Source organism: Ambystoma mexicanum, chromosome 9 (genome assembly GCF_040938575.1).
Source record: "Ambystoma mexicanum isolate Mex_15411 chromosome 9, UKY_AmexF1_1, whole genome shotgun sequence".
Lineage (NCBI taxonomy): Eukaryota > Metazoa > Chordata > Amphibia > Caudata > Ambystomatidae > Ambystoma > Ambystoma mexicanum.
The window spans coordinates 585,699,758-585,722,086 of record NC_090931.1 but is presented as its reverse complement, the minus strand read 5'-3'; the positions used below and the strand labels follow the sequence as shown (position 1 = coordinate 585,722,086).

Below are 22,329 nucleotides of genomic sequence, written 5' to 3'. Positions count from 1 at the left end.
TGAAAGGTTTAGAATTAATCTTAACCTCTGGCATAGCTCTGGGACACCCTCCAGACCATTGTTCTTCTCCTGCCAAGCCATTACAAAAGGGGAAAGACCATATGCAAATCTGGCTTGGTCCCACCCCAAAAGGGGAAGCCCAGCCCAAAATGCTGGGTCACATCCCTTCTGCATGAGACCAAAAGCATCCCCAGACATGGTTTGGCCTTGTTGGGCCTCATCAGTGAGGAGTAACCTGGGTCTCTAGCCAGGCTTCTTCCATTAAAATGAATGGGATGTAGCATTGTGTGTATCATTTTGCTGGGACAGGGCCCAAATGAAAAGGCTCCTCTGGCTTTCAGACAACTTAATATTATTTCATACAGTGATGTCATCAAGACCTAATAAGACCTGATGCCGGCATGGTAATATCAACAGTCTGTTACCTGCCGCATGCTCTGTCCTCTTGTTGCCCACCCGCAGAATTCAAATCTCTTACTGGTTGATGGAAGGATCTAGCAAAGTATTGGGAAGGCAGGCAGTCCATTTCTGTTAGGATCAATCTCCTACTCCATCTACAATCAATCATTCACAAATATTATTTATGAGATACTAAATAACATGCACACTGAAACATTGAACATGCTGCAAATCGGATGGGCAGATGAGGTTGCAAACAGATGTAATGGTATAAGAGGGTCAGCTAAGTCAGTAGACCACAAATGTTGATCACATGATTACACTTGTCACCTGCGCAATGACCACTTCCATAGTTAGCCAGGATGGCGTGCAAGTGGCCTCTCGTCTCCTTAGCATAACAATCACTATACAACCCCCTAGGATGAAGGGCCAGACCATTGGCCCGTCCTTCATGAGGTATGATTACTTGTATCTCCTGTAAAAACTACATGTATTTCCTGTATAATTCCGGCAGCCAAAATTACTTTTATCTCCTGTATAAACTACATTTATTTCCTGTAAAGATTTCCATATTACTGCTGATCTTCTTGTTCAACATTCTGTAACCTCTGTACAAGCTTTAAGCTCCCAGTTACCTGAGGGTTCCGTGTGCGGTACAAATAAAGAAACCAAACTAAACTAAACTAAACTATGAGGCAGTGAAAAGTCCCATATTGTCCCTTGGCCTTCGACATTTCATCTTTCCCCACTAAAGACTGATGTCCCTTTCAAGACCCCATCGGCTTCTTAACTTGTGTCTGTCCTTTTTCCTCACTGCCCCTTTCTCTTCATCTGTGCCCCCTTTTTGCATTCTTGTCTTCCCTTAAGTTTCTTTTGCCAACACTTGTTCAACATTTTCTCATTTCTGCCAATCCCTTCTTGTTTCTAACTTCATTGCCTTGCTCCATCCTACTTCCCTTACTGCTTCATTCCCCTCTATATTTGTCAACCCTCTTGTAGATGGCCCCAGTCCACCAATCCTCTATACGTCACCTTTCTCTTACTATCTCATACCCCTTTCCCATCTCCCCACCTACCCTTCAGCAAGGGCTTAGTATTATTTTCCAGGATTTCATCATCATCATCACCTTCTACTTCCTCAGAGCACTCCTACTAATCTGAGCTCTTGGAACAAGAGCCCTTTACCTGTTCTGTTGTGCTGTCCCTTTCGCCTTTGTGTGGCTGCTGTGGATTCCAGTGAAATTACTGCTGTTTTACACTTTGCCAGAAGCTTGCACACACCATTAGCAGTAACGGTAAGTCTGCCCGGCAGAATTGCCGCTGTAAATGAGTTTCAGACAGTAATTCTGACCAGAATTGGCAGAATTACCATTACCGTTGCCACGTTCAGTGCTAATTCCGTTGGTGGAATTAGAGACGGCAGAATTACCGCCCGCGAAAATAGCATTATCGATGGAAGAGGAAGCATGGCGGCGGTCATCTTTAAAAACCAAATCCACCCAGAATCCCCCTTTTCCGGTTGCCATCCGAATCCAGAAGGATGACAGAACACGTCACAGGACAAAGGCAAAGGAAGGTGCCAGATATGAGGCTTCGCAAGCAGAAATTCAGCAAAGCAGAGCTGCAGGTCCTCACTGCTGAGCTAGTGCCCATGCTGAAGAACTGTATGGCTGTAGGCACAGGAAGACATCTGGCCAGAGGAAGGTTGCCATCTGGGCCAGCATCCGAGATAAGGTCATGGCAGTGGTCCCAGTTCCAAGGGACAGCGAGGTCAGCCATAACAGGTGGAATGTCTGCAGGCTCCTGTCAAAACTACAGTGAGAGACATCTACAACAGGAGACGGCACTGTGTACCCCCTTGTCCAGACCCCATGAGAGGGGAGGGAAGGCAAGCAGTATACTCCATATGGAGGGTATAGTAGGTGTTGGGAGTGCCCAGGTTGGAGCCAGCAGACAAGGCAAAGCTGGGAAGTATGAATGCCCCCAACCTACCACGACAATGCACTGGCCAAATAACCATCCCATTCATGTGTCCCTCAGCATAGATGCACCCAATGAGCAGTGGAATATACAAACACATGCCAATGCATCCAAAGGCAATGGCACTACATGCGTATGCAAGGGAAGGTGGGTGACTGTGCACATACCCAAGCACTGTAGTATGAATTAATTTGCATGTGAGTCCATGCAACCATGAACAGCACCCAAGTGTGCTGGGAAGACCAAGTGCCAAAGTGACCCCCCCCCAGTTCAACCACATGCACAGGCCATATCGTCAGCCCAACAGGCAAAGCGTCCATGGGTGTACACCATCAGCAGACACTTCCCACCACTTCCCCACCTTACATTAGAAATTTGCATGGACCCTGCTCCTCAGACCACATGTGTGTACGATGATCTTCGACCATGAGTGACTTTCAAGCCCACGTAAAAGTATGAATGATGACTTACAGCACGTCATTGTACACCCAACAGGTTAACAGTCAGCAAAGGTAGAGGATGCAGGCCCATCTACGTCTCATGGCAGTGCAACCACAACAACCTCCACCCATGCACTGCCAGCAATGGGAAAAGCAGGAGAAAGCGCAGGAGCGAGACACCAGGGCCCAGCAGTGCCATGCCAGCTGCAAGAAGTGGAGACACCACCACAGTCCGCACGAGTGTGCCAAGTGGCCCACCCACCAGCATTGCACATGTCACTGGCAGCACTACACCAGATGGCATCACTACACACGCAGCTGCAGGTGCTGCACCCCAATCCCTGCAACTGCCACTCCACACCTGTCCCCTTTGGTTGTGTCCGAGGTAGCCTGATGCTGCCATCGGTGCACATCAATCTGCACCCACACACACCCATTTGCCCCATGACACCCCATAGTCACCTGAGCAAGGCGACCCGGCACACATGCAGCGTGACCTGGAATCAGAGGGTGCCACTGATGCCAGTGAACTGCACGGCAGAGCTCACAGAGGTTTTGTGCCCCCCTACTTCAGCCCTAGCCCTCGCCACAGCCCATAGCCCATTGCACAGCATTCTATCTGTGCTATATAGAGGAGGATGGACATGATGGAGCAGCGACAGATCAACCTGGAGACAATTGCAGATACCCAAGAGCACCATCTGCAAGGAAACTGTGACTCTGTGCAGGGTACCTCATAGAGGAATGCAAGGTTCTTGGACCAGGAGCGACCACAATCATCGGTGGCATCATCTGCCCTGACTGTTGTGGGTCAGAGAGAGCTGATGGAGGGCATATCATTGTCAATGCAGGCCAGCATGCTCCTGAACCTCAAGCACATCCGGAGGCCAGAGTCTGACCTGTCCACCTCAGTGACCCACATGGAGGCATCGTCTGCTGGCAGCCCACAGCGCTGCTCCATGAAAAATGTGGCTGACCCACAGCCAGAACTGCCTGGCAAGTGCAAGAGGCCAAGGAATGTAATGTTACCACATTACACTTTTTCACCGGGCATGGGTGTGGGGGATAGTGGGGGCGGGTGGGTATGGGGTTTGGGGATGGGGAGGTGGGTGGGTATGGGTGTTGGGGATGGAGGAGGTGGATGGGTGTGGGTTTTGAGGATGGGTGAGATGGGTAGGTATGGGTGTTAGGGATGTGGGTGGGTATGGGTATTGGGGTTGTTATGGGTGTTGGAGATGGGGAGGTGGGTGGCTATAGGTGTTGTGGATGGCGAGGTGGGTGGGTATAGGTGTTGGGGATGGATGTTTTTGACACTGCACAATTAAATTCTTGTTCACTTGAAGCAATGCTAGGACAATCCTGTTTGTGTAACTGTGATGTATTCAAGACTTGGCTATATACAAAGGCGTGCAGCAGTTGATTATCAATGTGTTCGGCAATAATTGCCAATTATTTCTTGCTGCCAGATGACCATCTCTTCCCTCCTCCTGCTCACTGAGTGGTAGCACTGCACCTGTAGATATTGAGTCGCTGTCTTCTAGGTGAGGCATGTCCTCATGGGGAGGGTGATGTTCTGCAGCATGGCACAGGCAAGAATTATTTGTCCAACCTTCTCTGGACTGTACATCAAGGCCCCTCCAATCCTGTGTAGACACCACCCACGAGTTTGAACGAAAAATTAAACATACTATGGCAAATCCACCAAAGATAAATAGCGAATCTATTCAAACCTTAATTTTCGCTGATGACATTATAATCATGGACAAAACAGTGAAAGGACTACAAATAACACTGAATAAAACGCAAGCTTTTATGAAAGCAAATGATTTACAAATTAACACAGACAAAACCAAAATGATGAAACTCATCGCTGAGAACTCAAAGAAACAATGGTCGCCAAAATGCTATCTGGACCAGAAAAACATCGCGACAACCAAAACCATAAAATATTTAGGTGCAATAATTAACCCATCTAAGAATGAAAAAGAATGGCAAGAAAACATTGAAGAAAAAGCAATATCGTTGTCAAGACAAGGCCGCTTCTTTCACTGCAAATATGGCGCATATACGGTAAAACCTACAACCCTACTGTATAAACAAAAAATCATTCCCATCCTGACGTACGCGAGCGAATCTTTGATAAATCAACAACTATTGAAATGGCCAAGATATGAAGCTATATTCTGGAGAAAAACCCTTGCTCTGCCAAAAGCCTTTCCAATATCTAGAATTCGTTATGAACTTGCCCTCCAATCTATTCAATCCATTGTACTGTGGAAACAAATGGACCTATATAGAAAAATTTTCTTGGAGGAAAAAATCCCAGCATTGGAAATCTTAAAAGACAAAAAACAGGCATTCCACGTCACAGCGTTAACAAAGTGGACAAGCGAAATCAAAATAAAAATGGAACAAGAGGAAATCACGGAGGAAATCTTGAGAAACAGACCTCAATATGCTAAACGAAAAATTCAGAAAAACGACTGGATAAGAACAATAGAAGACCAGAAAAAATTTAAAAGACATCTGAATGCTGACATGGAAGCAAGAGCTATAAACGTGTTGCCTGCGTATTTACTTCAATTCCCTTGTACGAAAATCCGTGACTTGTTTTTGCGATTTCGTTTGAACATCCTACCTACGCGTGAATATCTGTCATTAATAGATCGAACACATAGTACGTCACCAGTCTGTCGTTACTGTAAAGACCCTACAGAACCAGAAACACTATTTCACCTAATCATGGTGTGCCCAAGGTTAACAAACCAACGTGACCTATTCAGAGATTTCTTTAAAATATCAAACCACCGAATGTCAAGTGAAGAGCGATGGGCAATGTTGCTCCAAGGAAACAAACAATCGCTGATCATTACAGTGATCAAATTTTGGATTGAAATCAACAAAGAACCGTAAAAGAAAAATCAGAATAAAAACTTGTGGTAAGAAGAGTAGAAGCAGAAATACAAATGAAAAGTTTGATAAGTCAAACGAAACATTTTAAATAAATAAAAAAAAAAAAAAAGTAGACACCAAAAACGGCCCAAATCATACGCCATAGGTCTCTAATTGTCTGTGATTAGCATTGCAGAGTGTGTGTAGCCTGTGTTGGGCCTGTACATTGCTATCATGCATGTGCCCTGATGGGTGGTTTGTTGTTCGTGTGCATGTTTACGGTGTTTGGGTTCTTTCGATTAGAGCTTCACATACATGGTTAGCGGATTACATGGCATTGCTTTCTGCCAGAGTTACATTGTCTTTGTGCAGTGTTGAACTGTGACATTCAATGCGTAGGTATGTGTCCCCTTGCATTGTGGTTCCTGCAGTCCACTATGTGTGCATTGCTTGCTTGTTTGGGCAGTATGCATCGCCGACATACTACTGCATTGTCCTGCATGTCCAAGTACTGTGGGTTGGTGGCTGTCATGTGCGAGGTGAGATGGTAGGTCCTGCATGTGCAGGCCCTTGACAGGACATACTTTGATCAGTTGTGGTAATGTCATCACCCTTTCACATTCCAAGGGATCGATATGAAGAAATAGGGAGATATGTAAATTATAATCACATATCTAGGAGCTCTCCATTTAACAGGGAGTTCAATTTAGGACATTTTAGCAGTTGAGTAATATATTGAACCTCTGCGTAACGTCCTTTATATTGAGGAGACTACCAACAATCAATATGAATGTTTTTTGGGCCATGAGGCTCATGCCTGTCAGGACATAACCCACTTATTTTTCTACATATATCCCAGTCTTTGACAGAGTAGGAAATTACCCTCCAGTATATCACCACCCTTTCACATAGCATTTCACTAGTGCTGCAAGATCATTTTGTGTGGTGGCACTTGTACTCATCCAGTATGCATGTGCATTGGCCTCTGTGGCTCTCCATGTATGCGGGAAGTGTGCTGTTCCACAGGACCATAGCATTGTGTGTGGAACCAGGGAATGGGGCACAGCAGTGTGTGATCACAAGGTCAGCATCGCAGGTAACCTGGACATTTATGGAGTGATATTGCTTCCTGTTGCAGTATACCTCTTTGGATGCCTAGGGGGCGACCAACGCCACATGGGTGCAGTCCAGATTGGCAATTATGTTTGGAAGGTGGGCTGCAGCATAGAAACTGCCTTTGCTGTATTCATCTGTGCCGGGGTGGTGGCAGGGAGATGTGCCGGACGGGCATTCTGCAGGAGTGCTTACAGCAACTGCACAAGCACATATTAATATGTGGGCTGGGACAAGCCATGCAGCATTCCCACAGTGTGCTGATACCTGCCAATTTCAAGGAAATGAAGGACCGACTCATGCTTCAGCAGCGGGGGTAAGGCAGTTTGTATGTGATTCCTGCTCTGTATGGCGTCATGGATCAGGGAGAGTAGCTCTACTATGGTCTACCTGTTCAGCCGGCACAGAGTGTCAATGAATGTCCAGGCTGAGGGCCTGACCTGGGTAATGTGCGCTCGCCTTGCATGGCGTTTCATCCTCCTCATCTCTGTGCCCTGTGCTGCTGTACCTGCCTCTGAACTCAATGTAGAGCAGGAAGAGCTGTATATCCCACTTAGTGGCAGTTAGCGGCAGCATGTTGTTGGAAAGTGTGTTTGTGTCAGGTGCACGCCTTTTGTAGTCTTTCAGAGTGGATTTGGTGCACTTGTGACTTGTTTCCATCACTGTATGCATTTACCTCTACCTTTTAGGTGGATGTAACTGCACTGGGTTTTTGGCTGAATTATCACCCATTTCCAGTGGTATTTAAACTTGTGATACAGTGCACATACCGTTTTCAATCCTGGTAATAATTTCGCCAGTGGATATTGGTAGTAATTCTGCCAATGTTAATTCCACCGGGTCTACTTACGCCTGTGTAATTAGCACCAAGTCCTTATTCAGTGCTGTGATAAAAGTGGTGGTAATTCTGTTACCGCCACTTTTACCGTATACCGCTAAACTCCTAATGAGCCCCAGTGAAATTAAGAGATTATTCAGGTGTATATAAAAACAGACATTCAAATATAATTCATACATTTCAATAAAAGCAAGATCTAAGTGCTGGGTTGCTTTGAGTACAACCACAAGTGTTTAAAGTAGGTGTTGCGGTCAGAGGATGGATCCAATGAAGCAAAAAATAAAACATGATGAATTGCTTATACATAATCGCAGCAAAACAGGAGGTTCAGCACCATGTCACTACCTCTGTTCCACTTTGCCAGTGTAGTCCCAATTGGCATACTGCGCCGCAAGCTACTGACCCTGGGTTGAGACACAGAATAATTAGTCAGAGGGTAAAAACCATGCAAGGACCATACCACTATACAGGAACGATGATCAAAATGTCGATTCATAAGAAAATGTCATATATAATGGACAAACCAACATCTACTGGCAACATCAAGCAGTGAAGCCTGCGCTTCTTCAGTTAATAGCAAGACTTCATTTGGTAGGTTAGCTATAATCCAAGTTAAGTCCAAACAAGCAGGGCCAGATGGATTGTTCACATCTACACCTTAAACTCATGCCTATCCTCAGATGGAAGCATTCTATGCAGCAATGCTATTTGCAACTGAAGATGGGTTTCCCTTGTGTGTTTACGATCTTATAGGTGCTAGATCTTTTGTAACAGCTCCTATGTCACTCTGATTTGTAGATGGCCAGCTGGTGCAAGTGTATCTAGGTCACGTGCCCTCTGCCCCGCCCCCCTGTCAATCACAGCTGATCTATTTATTTATGTATTACATCTGTATAGCGCCCAGACCCGGAGGTATCTGTTGGTACCTTCTTCTTTTTGGAGGCCGGCCACCTTGATATATAGGAATTCCTTCAAATATAATTTTTATAACACAGTCTCAGAAGTATATAACTCCTTACGTTACTCAGGAATGATTTGTTAATTCTTTAGGACATACAATCTTTATGCAATCATAGAACCATGATTGTTCTTTTTCCAGATTTGTCAAGCGATTAACCATTGCATGGTCTCATTGCCCTACCTTATTGCAGTAGTGTTTCCTCATCCGAAAAAAAGGGCCTTCTCAGTCCTTCTAGACAGCATTTTATTCAGGCCTTTTTATTTCTTTATGAGTTCTTGTCGCTTGTCTAGGTGAATCGATAAATCATATTCGATGTCCACTTGTTATAGTTTCTTCCCTAGGCGGCTGACCTCCTTTTGCCTCTCCCTTCTTTATTCCCTAGTAATATCCATGAGAACTCCTCTCAGACAGCACGTGGACACCCCCAGACAAATGCTGCAGAAATATGACCTTCTTGCTCAGTCTTATGAAGAATGATTTTGCTTAACTGCTTTTCTGCCACAGTATTCTTATTTTGGGATCTGAGATGTACATTTTTCCAGTCAAAGAATTTCTTGAAGGTGTCGTCCAGAGCTAGGTGGAGACAGACAGGTGCATAGTGTAGCGCAGGTAGTATAGTTCAGTGGCAACGCTCTGGTCTTGGAAGCAAGACGACGTAGAATAACACATGTTTGAATCCCAGGTCCGCGCTTAGAAACTTCTTCGGTATTAAATGCGTTATAAAAAAACAATTATGATAATATATGTCCCCAATCAATGAGTTGTTGCAGCTCTGTGTACATTTTCCAAATGTTGGTGTTGCGTTAATCTTGTAAATAATATTCATAGAAGAAATCTGCATCAAAGGTGTCAGCGGAGAATGTTGTACACATTAGATACAAAGCTCCTTTTGATGAATGTGTATGTGTGTTTTCTTATTCTCCTGCACAGTCTTATGGTTGGTCCCCTGGTAAGAGTTGAGCTTACTTTTTCTTCAACCGCAGCTGACAAATATGAAACATTTCTGGATACAAAGAGAAAAAAATTACTATGAACTATTAACATAAACTCTTACACAATCCAACTATCAAGCTATTATGGTGAGGTGTGCTCCCTTGATGCGGGAGGAACTTTATTTTTTTTTAAAGCTGTTCTCCACAATCAAAGCATAGATGAGTTCAAGCCTGCTGGGTCAAAATGCTCTTGTTTATCAAATGCACAGAACTTCCTGTAATGGGACAGAGAGAACTTTGCAGGATATTTGCTTGGGCCTCGTCATGCAAAGACAGGCATGCCTGGACTTTGCTTTGGTGAATTTGAGTTGCTTCGTACTATCAAAGATCAAAGATCCTTTGAATCACTGCAATAGTGATGCTGCCAAAGGTGAATTCTTTTCATTGCTCACCACTAGACTACATTAGAGTCCATACATCTCAACCTTCACATCTTCATTTTTTTCTGTCCATTAGAGAGCCCTTCAAAATTAGCAGCATTACATTTAAATAGGACATGCCGGGATAAAGCATATCATATCATATTAATATAAAACAGAACCTCTAATTTTCAGTGTAAAGGGATGTTCTCTGCTACAATCCCCATTGCATATTCAAAAAGCCCAAAAGGAATTCTCAAGTTCGCAATTGCACCATGGGGAGAGGGGACAATATCAGCACATATTCAAGAGCCAAGGCTCATTTCAAAGGTATCTCATGTGTCCTCAGTGGTGACAGAAGGAAGTTGGCTTCTGGCTTCCATTCTCCTTCCACTTTGACTTCTTTCTGTTTCCTGCACTAAGAAATCTAAACCTGAAGGTTCAAAGGCTTCTGAAGCTAGGAGGGATAGAATTGGTGCTTATTAGGCAGAATCCCGTGCAGTTCCCTTAGGGAGCACTACAGAAGATTAGGACTACAGGTGAGAGCAATAAATCCCCTTTTGGTATCAGTCTGTACCACAATGATTTAGTTGGTAACTGTGGCTGGGCAGTCAGACTTATCTCAAGAGGGAGATGAGCAGTATTCAGGGTTTACACAATAAGCCCACTAGACTATGGTACAAGGAAACACTGACCAAAGCTTTGTATTTAAAAAGTAGATATATATTTATTTTATACACTTCTAATAAAACACATGTATCACAGTCACCAAGCAAGTTCAATTAAGTCAAAGGAAAAATATACACACTCCCAAGTTAAATTGTAGACCAAGTGAACCAGAGTGAAAACTGAGCAAAACGGCACAGTGACAACTACACACAAGGGATCCTCTAACAATTCCTCACAAGGGAGGGAAACCACAAGTTATAAAGAAATAGGTTCTTACACACCCTAGCAACACTTCCCATCAGTTTGTGAACCGGTTTAAGCAAGGCAGTGTATCAGTATAAGCAATACTTAAATGAAAACTGAGCAAAATGGCATTTCACAAGGTTAGAAAATGGAAAGGAAAGGGTAGTTAAAAGAAAATAGGTGCACCACACAATTCTAGCTGAGAATCAATCTAAAGAAGGCAGATCTAAAGAATGTGGCCAGAGTCTGTAGGCCTGTGCCAAAGTCAGTTGGTACAGGGCAAGGGCCCAGGAGCAAAAATGTTCTTGTAGCTGCAGGCAAGTCTTTGGTTAACGAAGTGGAAAAGGCGGATGCAGACATTGAAAAGACAATGTTAAGAGAGAGGGGTGGCCAAACCAACAGGTAGGTAAAGGATTTAAAACACCTTTAGTGCTACCGTGAAGAAAGGGCGGCCTGGCGGAACAATGTACCTTAACATGGAGAAGTGGCTCCTGCGGTGGCGGTTGTTCCTGGTAGTTCCTGCAGTTTGGGTGATCCAGCAGAGGAAGAGAGGCTCTCGTCATGGTGGAAGGTTCGAGTTACTGCACTACCCAGGGATGAAACCAGCCACGGTGCTGCCCGACAAATAAAAGGTACGCTCCTTTAAATCACAGTCCGGGTGGACTGGTGCCTGGCTATCCGGCCTCCAAGTACAGGGTATGGGAGATTCGACCAAGGCAGGTCCGGGAAGGCGATTGGAAAACTGGTTGGCCCCACCATTTCAAGGGAAGAAGGCTCTTGCAGGTGAAGATCTTCCCTCGTTGTGTTGAGAAAAGTTGTGAGACGCTGCAGCAGGGCTTCACCGGTGGTTCAGTTGTTGTAGATGTCTTTGGCTTCTCTTCTCTTCGGCTTCTTCCAGTGGCGACGTCTTGCTTTTCCAGTCCTCAGGACCCTGATTTTATGCAAAAAGATCCTCATTCATACAGCCTAATTGTCACTCACACAGTGGAGTGGTCATCTTGGCGGGAGACCCTCCAGCCTATCAGGATAGAGTGCGACATGGCTTGCTGAGGCAACCCTGTCCAGGGGTTCTACTTCCCCTCCCACACAATGGACCCACCCCAGACTCAGTGGTACCAAAAGGAGGGCTTCTCGGCAGAAGCCCGCCAAAAGGACGAACAAAGGATCCCCGACCTGGGTTAGGAGTTTAGAGGAAGACACGAGAAAGAAGTTATATTAAAGTTCTGGCAATAAAAACCTACCGGAGCAAAGTTAATATTAAAATACACCGGCGGTATGTTAGAGGCTGTCAGTAAAAGTGGTAGCCTCGAACAATGGGAAAATCCCATAGGGAAATATTTGCGGTCGAATATTTACAGTAATAACCACTGCCACCAGCCAGAAACTTTTGAGAGAGGGATTGTACGGTACACAGTGGCGGCTGGTGAGTTTGAAAGCTGGTGGGGTGTAAATGTTCCAGGGCGAATTTAGTAGCGAGCGTGCGCAGCGCGCGAGCCCACCCCCCCAAGCGGGGTGCGGGCGGTTCTCCCACCACGAAAATTTTGGAAAAATGGCCTACAAAATGTGCAATTTACTGTCCAAAAAACCCACCGAAATATGAAAAAAGCATTCGGTTTTACATATTAATGGCGGTACACTTTTCTTACGTGTGCAAGTGTGATGGTGTATTTTACAGCAGCTTGTATTGAGAATAGCTGGTACTATGGTGTATGTATAAAGAAATTCATTATATAGTCAGTAATGATGGAAACATGTTTGTCATGCTGTTACTGGCATTCACATGCGCTCATCCTCTTACTAAGGTGGGATTTTAGGCATTTTCTGAAAGGGGGAAACTAAGCTAAAATATTACTTTAGTTTTTAACCACTTAATTATTGCGACATTTGTCCTACCTTTAATGGCTGTCTGCCACGCTGAGTTGCCATTGCTTCAGTTTCTCAAAGTTGCAACACGTGGAATGCACAGGTCTCAGAAATAGCACATACATATTGCATGGAGAAAAATGCAACAGAAATAGTTTACTAAGTTTATTATGTTGAGTGCTTTATTATCAACCAACAACCATAACATCAAAACATACTTCACATTTCTTACTGTTCTACACAAAATCCTAACATACATAAGGCCATTGAAACAAAGAATTCAAGGTAACCCACAAAATAACTGCAAATAGCTTGTTTGTAACAGAACATTCACTGGTCAATCATTTTGAAAGTTTGTACACAAATTGTGCATGTCTATTTTTCAGAGAGGCAAATTTATCAATAGTCCGTTTATTGAAGTCAGGGATCTCTTGAATTAGTTGTTTTTCCATGGACAGCATGGCCAAAGCATTCAGACGATCCTCAGTCATTGTGTTTCTCAATAATGTTTTAATTCACTTCAGGGTGGAGAAACAGCGCTCAGACTCAGCTGTTGTCATGGGTGTAGTAATCAGAATTTTTAATAACTGCATTGTCTTACTAAATGCTTCTTCGAGATTGTTTTCAACAAACACTTTTAATAAAGAAATTGCCCCACTTGAACTACAGAATTCTGGTCTCTCATAAATAATTGAAAGCTCAGTGCGCAGTCTTTCCTTGTTTAACATGGGGTACGCTTGGACAGTTGCATTCAGTGCATCATTGGGAAAAGACTGTCCATGTGTTTGAAATAGGTCACTCTGCAACAATTTGGCCCCCTCCAAATGGTTAGTAAATGCAAAGCGTTCTTGGGCTTGTGTAACTATAATGTCACATACTTCTTTAGCCAAACGATTCAAAGTGTTCATATTTACATTGCGACCTGAAAAAGTTGCCTCTGATGGAAGTTTAGCTTCCAGATTGTCACTGCTTTCACGTACTCTGCCAATGCACTTGATAAAAGTTGCAGTAGCTTTCTGTACATACACAGAGTCAATGTCTCGCTTCTGAAGCTGGTTATATAGAATGTCGACATTGGGGCATTATGTCATTGAACAAAAAAAGGAAGAAAAGGAACTCTTTCTCTTTCAGAGTTCGAATGAATCCCTGGGCCTCATGCACAGTAACCCCCTCAAAATCAGTCTGTCTTTCAATAATGGTCTCAAAGCATGTACGGAGTGCTTCCCTGTGCTGATATATGGCTTCCACTACCCGAATATGGTAGCTCCAGCGAGTGCGAGATGGTTTTGGAAGTCTTTGATCTGATACCTCATCTAGAACTGCGGTTCTTTTTGGAGAACGAGAAAAAAATGTACAGAAGCCAGAGATATCACAAAAGAAAACTCGAGCTTCTGAGATTTTTGAAACAGCCTGTTCAATGATGAGGTTAAGCTGGTGTGCATAGCAATGTACATAATGTGCATTTGGATACACTTCAGCTACTTTCTTTTGGACTCCACCAGACACCCCCCTCATTACACTCGCACCATCATATGTTTGCGCAATTACTTTTTTTTGTGGCAATCTTCAGGGAATACTTTGTCCAATTTTTCCATTATGGCAGTAGCAATGGTCTGCGCACTAGAGTCTTTCAGATGAGAGAATCCATAAAACATTTCAACAATTCTGTATCGTTCATCAATGTAGCGATAGACTAGCACAGACTGAGTCTTAGTGGAAACATCAGTTGTATCGTCTGCCTGAATAGCCACATAATCTGTGCATTTTAACTGCTCTACAATGATCTCTCTGGTGACCATGAGCATGCAGTCCAGCAGTTCATTCTGAATTGTTTTTGAAGTGCCCTTGAATACTGTTGCATTTTTTAAGTGTAGTTCCATTGCACTGTCTATGCTGGATACAAAATCCACCAGGCCTCTAAATACACCAGGATTTAGAGAGTCTTCAGTTTCATCATGGCCACGTAAAGCCAATTCAAATGCACCACAAAAACGCACACAGTCTATTAACTTTGACAAGATGTATCGGTTTTTATCCACATCCTCATTATGTCTCATCACGCTCCGGCGATAGGCATCATCCAACTGTGTTGCAATATTTACACTTCCCAACATGCACAGCTGTAATATATTCTCAATATGAGATTTGCACGATTCATGTCTCTTGCTTTTTTCTGACAAATGCTTTAAGTCAGTGACTCTGGTTTTTGTCCATGCCGTTTCACCTCCAAACAGCAGGCAAGGGAAGCAGAACAAAGACCGCTTAGCAATGCTACCAGTGAGCCATGTCTTCTTTTCATACCACACCATGGAAAATGTGCGTGTGTAAGCCTTTCCCCTATCTTTTGCGGACTGTTCAATTTTTACATCTGGCCGATCAGGCCCTAGTCTTTTCACCTCCAGTTTTTCATTGTGTGCGAGTCCAGAAAATGGTTTTGAGAGTAATTGGTCCACTGAATTCATTTTCGGCAACAGTGACACCTGTTAATAAGCAAAATGATTATGTACATGTATATGTAGATGGAATCATGTAGTCATTGTTAGGTATGCTCTTCAATAACACATTAGTATAATTAGTCGGTACTAGACACAGATAGCGTCTGCAATTATACACAACTCTGCTGTACTTATCATCGACCAGTACAATTGACACCAGCCACGCAGTACGTATTGCAGCTTGTTTGGCAAATGAGTACTTATGGAAGAAATGAGGCAAGTTTGTTCTGTTAATACTGTTAAAAAAAAAAACTTTGTTTAGAATGTAGGGAGATTTTTCTGACTGCATGACACAACCCCAACCCCTCCCAAGCAATGTGGGAGCAACGGTGAAGATTAGAAAGAAGGTATTCTGATGTTTGAAAGACTGTGGGATTTTACAGCAGTAAAACAAATTACTGTATGCCATTCAACTGGAAGATACCAGGACATCATGAGGTAAGTGGGAACCACCACCCAATGCTATCCTTCGAAAAACTGTTTCCAAATGGACAGGTTTGATTCCATTGAACCATAATCAGGCCTTTTTGCACTATATGTATGACTTTCCATTTTCACATGCCACCCTCTCAGCTAGTCATAGATGCCATTCTGTATCTGTAGTCTGTACTGTTCATCACATTTTCCCCCACCTCATTGATCCCCACAAATATGGGCTTCTTTAAAAAAAAAGGTGAACAAGATAGCTGTGTACCTTCTTTACTACAGATGAACACAAACCGAGTTGGAGTGCCCTGAGCACCAAACCCTACAAAAGACTCATGCTAGCTCACCTCGTTCTGGAGAATGGTCACTGCAATGAACTCCTTCGCAGGCTATGAGAAATCCAAATCTCGGAAGGTGCACTGTGGAGGTTGAAGTCCGATGTTTTTAGTTGCACAATTGCCCTGGACTGGATGGATTTGTTCATTTAAGGTGTTGCTGATGGTCTGTAAAGAGAAAGAGAGAGACTGATCTGAGAAAGGGCAACATAGGCTCAGAGCAGTATTAAAATGGGTTTTCACACATGAAGGAGAGTTAACTGCTTGTAACATTGAAGCTGCACCAGAATAATCATTAGTGCAATGTGTAAAGAAAGTACTAGCAACTCCCACCATGTTCCAGTCATCAGTTGTATAACGCTGCAATATATACATTTCTGTAATGTTTTTGTTCTGGGGCTTTAAAAGTGCGCTTTGTGGAGCTCACATTACAAAATTAATTTGCTGCAGCCCTTCAGGCACCCGATTTATAAGCACTCTGCGTGTCCTTCGCTGAAGTCCTGTTAAAAACAGCATTGGCAAAGCCACTGAGATCCTGTTCAAACACAAGCATTGACAAAGACAACATTTTGGCCTTGTGCATACGGTGTAAGCTTCTGCCAGGCACTGCTATTAGATCATGATGCCCAGGAACTTGCACCATGTTTCTGCTTCTACAACAACGGGTAGTTAATTCTGCTACAGCTGTGCCTGGCAAGTGGCACTGTGCCTGGCAAGTACCTGGCAAGTGTAGCTGCGCTACAGCTGTGCCTGGCCGCAACAAGGGATGAAGGGGTGAAGGTAGACAGAATAAGCACAACACAAGGCAGTGAGCCGAGGTCAAAGGGGAAGGTGGGTAAACAGCAAGAAGAAGCAGCACAGGCTGACAGTTAAATACCTGGGGTGCAGATAAGCAAGAAGGAGAAACGGCAAGTCAGAGAACTGGTTGTAGATCAGAGAGAAGAGGAGCGAGGGGGTAACAAAGAACGTGGAGGACAGAAGGCAGAGAAGGGGGGAAATCAAGGAAAGCGGTTCAAAAGGTAGATCAATGGATGCAAGTATGTGCTACATTGCACAGCCCAGGAGGCAAAGTATCAACCAGATGGTAAATAGCCGAAAGGGCAGTCAGCTAAGTAGGGTGAAGGGGTAGTAAAGCGCAGGGTTGGGAAAGACAGACAACATGGGGGTACATAACTTTGAGGTGCATAATTATTTACACAGGGAAATACCTCTCACCATGTACTGTTTCCACATGATTCTTATGTTGTTTTAAAGATTGTCACGACTCACGAGAGATCATCTCAATGGAATTCCTACCCAACACTCTTGCTCTCACGTAGCCTGCTGGCTGGGCTGGCATCATAAGAACATGGTCTGCGCCCAGCACACCACAGGAATGCACCCTGGTGAAACATTTGCTAAGAAGTGTTTCGTCCGTAAGCTGGGCGCAGTCACATTGACTAATGGCCCATCGGTAATGGATAAGATTAGATCACACATACTTCAATACAAAAGGACTATTATGCAACGCAACAGGCCACGGGTCATACAAAACATGCACGAAATATAGAAAGCACTGCATCAAAATGTGTTTCAATGATGACAGTGGCCCAATAGCAAGGGAGATTCATTCTGCGTGCAAATTCTGTCAGTCAGTCAACAGCCCTAGAAATCCAGAGCGCGCAGCGGTAATGAAGCTGAGCCCTGTGGGGAGTTTGGTATTCTCAGGCCCATGGCACGCCTAATGAACCCATTTAGATTAGAAAATGCATTTAATATTTTATCGGAATTAACCTGTGCCAGGAAAGGGGATTACAATTCATATCTGCAAATGTGGCGGCGTTACGGTTGAGGCAGCATATTACATGAATATTAAGTGCTCAGCTTTGCGCATATTGTCATGAAGCCAAACATTGCAAGGCAATTATATGTTAATATATACTGCTAGTGTTCTGCCAATAATTAAATCTGAGTAGGGCATCGTGGATATTTTACTGGATGTAAATCTAATACACATTATATTTTAACAGCTGAAATCATCTTGCATACACATGCTACACTATATTTCAAAACTTTGAAAGCAGAGCAGTGAAAGCAGTGTTTCAACAAAGATATTATTTGTTTTTGTCCAAATATGATATGAGATGATAGGTTATTATTGCCCCTTCCACCGTAGGCCTCTCTGCTGCTAAGAGTGCCCAATAGAAATGGGGGCTCTGTGACGTGTGCACAGCTGCCCAGCTGGAATTGGACTGAGACTGGCAGCTCATGCACACAGGGGTACGCATGGACATGGGTAGAGGGAGGCACAGAATTGACTACCCCCTAGATAGCCTAAGAGCAAAATGAACCTCTTTGTAAAGAATGTATATATACACGACATAAGGACCATCAAATGGTTAATCCTGTTCACAATGAAGAAATTGTGCAGTGATTGTGTGCGCATGCGTCAACTGGCAATGCTGACCTCACGGTGTGTGGCACCAGAGCCCCTGACACAGGCGATTCTGTGTTAGCCTTTGACTGCACATCCAGGGTTCATCCTGGGCACAGCTCAGGGAAGAGGTTTAGCAAAGAGCGGTGAAGGCACATGGTTTTCAGCCGAGACTGGCACTGGCTTCAGATGGCACACCCCAGTGGGATATATTTATTTATTTAATATATTGTTTATATGTACAGCGCCTGTACATAGAGACATGCTTCAAAGCGCTCAATGAAGAGGTGGGGGGACAGTAGGATACCAAAAGAGAAACTGCCAGGAAGGGAGGGCTGCAGGGAGAGCAGGCACAGAGCAGCGAAGCCTGCACATCCCTATTTAGATGTTCGTATGCCCATTCAGACACTGTGCCAGTAGACCAGGGTGGGTAAGGAATGTGCATGCTTCGTGCCTTCTCAGTGCTAGGGGTAGTGTAGTGTCTGGCTGCCTGCTGTGCCCCAGGGCCCGCTCTGCCCACTGTGGCCGTGTGAACGTGGCATTAGTGGGGTTCTCCATCTAGTGCTCTGGCATGGGTCTCCACACATGTGTTGGGCAGGCTACTACCCCTATGGTGGTGGTCCTACAAAACGGACCACATACTTGCCCGGCCGGGGCTGAAAGGCAGCCGCGGCCCGCAAGCACTCCCGCATCATGCTAATTGTGCCGTTTTATATTTTCGGCATTTTTCGACAAAAAATGCCGAAAATATAAAATGGCACAAGTCACCAGGGAGAGCCCTGGCAGCGAGAGGCCCTCTCCCTGCCAGGGCTCTCCCTGGTGACTTGTGTTTGCCGTTTTATATTTTTGGCATTAAAAATGACGAAAATATAAAACGGCACAAATGCGGGAGGGTCGCGGCCGCGGCTAGGTGGTGGTGAGTTTGGCTCCCTTCTCCCTCTCACAGGGGAGTGCCCCACAAACATCCCGGCCCGTAGCGGTGCTCAGTCAGCACTTTTGTGATGAGGATTGCATTTGGGCAACAAGTGTCCAAGTTGCTGTGCGCATGACTTCCTAACAGTTTTGTTTTGAAGAGCCCCCAGGGTGGCTCACTCGCCAGCGGAGGCCTTCATTTATTTTATTTTATTTTGGCTTAGTTTCTCCACATGGGAGTTGGGGTTTACATGTAGGTACTAGTCTAGGAGGGCTTTTTTTTAGAGAAGAAAAATAAAATCACAGTGCTCTAGGGAATGGGTTTGTGCTGCTACTTGGGCAGCAGCAGCGCACGCCTGCCTGCCATTGCCCTGGGCCAGGGCACTGGCAGGCAGACGTGCATTGCTGCTGCCCAAGTAGCAGCACAATCCCTTCCTGGGCCTTGCAGCGTACCGGTCCGGCATGGCCCGAGGCAAGGCCCATGGGCCACGGCACGGACCGGGGCTAACAATACAAAGTAGGCCCAGGCAGGCGGCCCCCTGGCTTGGTGGTAGCAGGCCGCCCGCTACCACCAAGGTAGGGGCCGCCTGGGCGTAGTACACAGTGCTATTTTCGGTGTTGGGATTGAATTTCTGCTGGTACTTGGGCAGCAGCAGAAGCACAAGCTTGCCTGCCAGTGCCCTGGGCCATAGGCCCAGGGCACTGGCAGGCAGGCGTGCGCTGCTGTTGCTGCCCAAGTACCAGAAATCCCTTCCTGGGCCTTGCGTACCGGTCCCAGCGTGGTGGCCCAAGGCAAGGCCCATGGGCCACGGCACGGACCGGGGCTAACAATACCAAGTAGGCCCAGGCAGGCGACGGCCCCCGGCTTGGTGGTAGCGGGCCGCCCGCTACCACCAAGCCGGGGGCCGCCTGGGCCTACACAGTGCTCTTTTCGGTGTTAAGGCTTAAGGGATTGAATTTGTGCTGGTTCTTGGGCAGCAGCAGAACTGAAGCACAACAAGCCTGCCTGCCAGTGCCCTGGGCCATAGGCCCAGGGCACTGGCAGGCAGGCGTGCGCTGCTGCCCAAGTAGCAGCAATCCCTTCCTGGGCCTTGCGTGCCGGTCCCGACGTGGTGGCCCAAGGCAAGGCCCATGGGCACCCACGGCCACGGCACGGACCGGGGCTAAACAAAGTAGGCCCAGGCGGCCCCCGCCTTGGTGGTAGCGGGCGGCCCACTGTTGGGCCGCCCTCTACCACCAAGGCGGGAGCCGCCTGGGCCTACTTTGTTTAGCCCCCTGGTCCGTGCCGTGGATGCCCAACTTGGGGCGAGCGTTGGTGGTAGCGCTCGTCTTAAGTAAGTTGACGGCAGCACTGCAGTCACTCAGCTCGGCAGCACTGAACGACGTGTAGGCCTAGCCTAAGCCTACACGTTGTTCAGTGTTGAGTGACTGGGCCTGCCTGCTGGGCCCCGTAGTGGAAAGTGGTCCACATAGTTTGGGCCCGGCGGGGGGGACTCACTCCCGACTCCGAGTCTCCGAGTCCCCGGCCCGGGCCAAAACTAACAGAGAACTTCTCTGTTAGTTTTGGCCCGGGCCGGGGACTCGGAGACTCGGAGTCGGGAGTGAAAAAACAAGTTACAACGAACGAACGCTGCGCCGTGCGCGCAAATTACTTACCGCGGGTCTGCTGGTCCGCGGCGTCGCTGCTGGGCTGGTGTGGCCTGGTGCTGCAGCAGCACTCCTCTCCGGTGTGCTGATGTTCGGCCGGCGTCGGGGGAATCCAGATTCGAAAAGAAAGGGTCGGGTGTGAAGGCGGCGCAGGCGCACGCACACACCCTGCGCCGCCAGTAGATACAGTATGTCATTGGCTGTTTGCCAGCCAATGACATACTGTATCCATGGCAGGGGAGGCCGGGAGGGAGGGATTAATAATATAAGTGCGCTGTTTGCGCACTGGCGGGGCCACCCCTGAAGCGCCCCACCAGGCCTCTAATTAAAGGGGCTAAAAAAAAAAATACTAAATTGGGACGCGCCCCGCTGCCGGGTCGGGCGGCTATACTGATTGTTTCCTTGCCACAGCGCCCCCGCGCTGTTGGCAAAGGAAATGCAGCAGCATCTGGCTAAAAGAGATTAAATCAGAGAAGTTCTCTGATTGAATCTCTTTTAGCTTCTCTCTCTTTTTCTGGGGGGGCGGCGCCCGGCCGCCCTATTATAGCAGCCGCCACTGACGGTACCCTCTCGAAAATGATCATTGGGGAAAAACTATTAACACCTTCCAGTGCTTCCATAGTAAGATGGGTTGTACTGGTTTAGTTCATAGGATTCGACTAGTAAAGTCAATGGGGACTTTACATGCCCTGGGAGACAGTAGTCAGTCCCAGGGTATGGAGTCTATGTTTTGGGGTCGCTACGACACCCCTGTGTCACTGCACTCTGTAACACATGTGAATAAAGATGGTTCCTATGGGGTTGAGAGAGATCCCATAGGCATTAAACACAAAAATAGCCTAGAACACAAATAGCAAAAATGCCTAAGAGTGGGAAAAAAGAGTCTCACTCTTAGCAGGAAAAAAGGAAACAAACCCTTCAAATCCAGCAAAGCTGCCGGGGGACTCTATAGGTAAGGGAAATTAGCCATAGAATGATAATTCTCCCTAACAGTGCTACCTGTGAAAAGGAAGCAGGCTTCGGTAACAGTGAAAAATCTTCTGAGTGACTTCAGGTCAGTTCTTGCACTGATCATTTTCTGTTGCTATGGAGCACCTTCCAGTTGAACATTCAATATGGTCAAGCCCAGATTCTAGCCTGACTGCAAAACATGGCTGTGCATGATAAACCTCAGGGACACATATTTCCACATTCTGATTGGGCCTTGCCATCAAAGAGACTTGGCATTCACAATGGTTGGAACCCACAATAAATATTGAGTTTTTCCTTGATTTCAGCACACAAGGTATTCACAAACATCATGAGTTCTTTCACGACATATCTGAGAAAGCAGGAGTGTCATGGGTTCACCT

General features: G+C 45.8%; 1 protein-coding gene across 2 annotated transcripts in view; it reads left to right on the top strand.

Moving 5' to 3' along the window:
- TRPV1 (transient receptor potential cation channel subfamily V member 1) overlaps positions 1-22,329 on the top strand; it is a 434,265-nt gene that overhangs the window by 326,764 nt on the left and 85,172 nt on the right. The gene's annotated exons all lie outside the window — the stretch shown is intronic.